Source organism: Fukomys damarensis, unplaced genomic scaffold, assembly GCF_012274545.1.
Source record: "Fukomys damarensis isolate Sample0158 unplaced genomic scaffold, DMR_v1.0_HiC HiC_scaffold_16, whole genome shotgun sequence".
Taxonomy (NCBI): Eukaryota; Metazoa; Chordata; class Mammalia; order Rodentia; family Bathyergidae; genus Fukomys; species Fukomys damarensis.
In genome coordinates, this window is record NW_022900928.1 from 89,263,276 (window position 1) to 89,264,219 (window position 944).

Here is a 944-nt window from a genome sequence, read left to right on the forward strand (position 1 = left end):
TTGTTTTTGTTTTTGTGGGGGATTTTTTATCTTTTTGTTTTCTGGAGTTTGCTTTTTTTTTTTTTTTTTTTGAGACAGGGTCTCACTATGTAGTTCAGACTGCCCTGGAACTCAATATGTAGGCTGGCCTTTAACTCACAGCAATCCTCTGCCTCAGCCTCCCAAGCGCTGGGATTACAGGCATGTGCCATCACGCCAGGCTGTTTTTTGTTTTTTGTTTTTTGTGTTTTTTTTAATGGTACCAGGGATCAAACTCAGGACCTTGAGTTTATGAAGCAGTTCAGTTTTGTTTTGGTTTGTTGAGACAGTGTCTCACTATGTAGTTGAGACTGACCTGGAACTCACTATGTAGCCCAGGCTGGTCTTGAACTCACAGTGATCCTCCTGCCTCAGCCTCCCGAGTGCTGGGATTACGGGCGTGCGCCACCATGCCTGGCGAAGCAGTTCAGTTTTAATAAATTATGTTTTTCAGAGATCTGAAAATTTCTGTGGCAAATATATCTAATTTTTAGATGTACTGGCATCAACTTGTTCATAAAATTCCTACAGGGTACTTTCTTTTTCTCTTGATCAACCTTGCTGATAGGGTTTCGATTCTGCTTGTTTATTTTCACTAACTTAGGCTTGTTGGTCCTATACATGATTATTTGCTTTTTGTTTTTATCTCTTTCATCTCATTTCTTCTGTACTCTTTGGGCTTAGTATTGTTATTTTTCTAATTTCCTGAAATGGAGGCTATTTATGTTATTGATTTTTTTTCAACTTTTCTTAAATATCTACATTTAAGGATTTAAATTTTTAGTTGGCGTGGTGGCGCACACCTGTAATCCCAGCACTCGGGAGGCTGAGGCAGGAGGATCACTGTGAGTTCAAGACCAGCCTGGGCTACATAGTGAGTTCCGGGTCAGTCTCAACTACATCATAACACCCTGTCACCAAAAAAA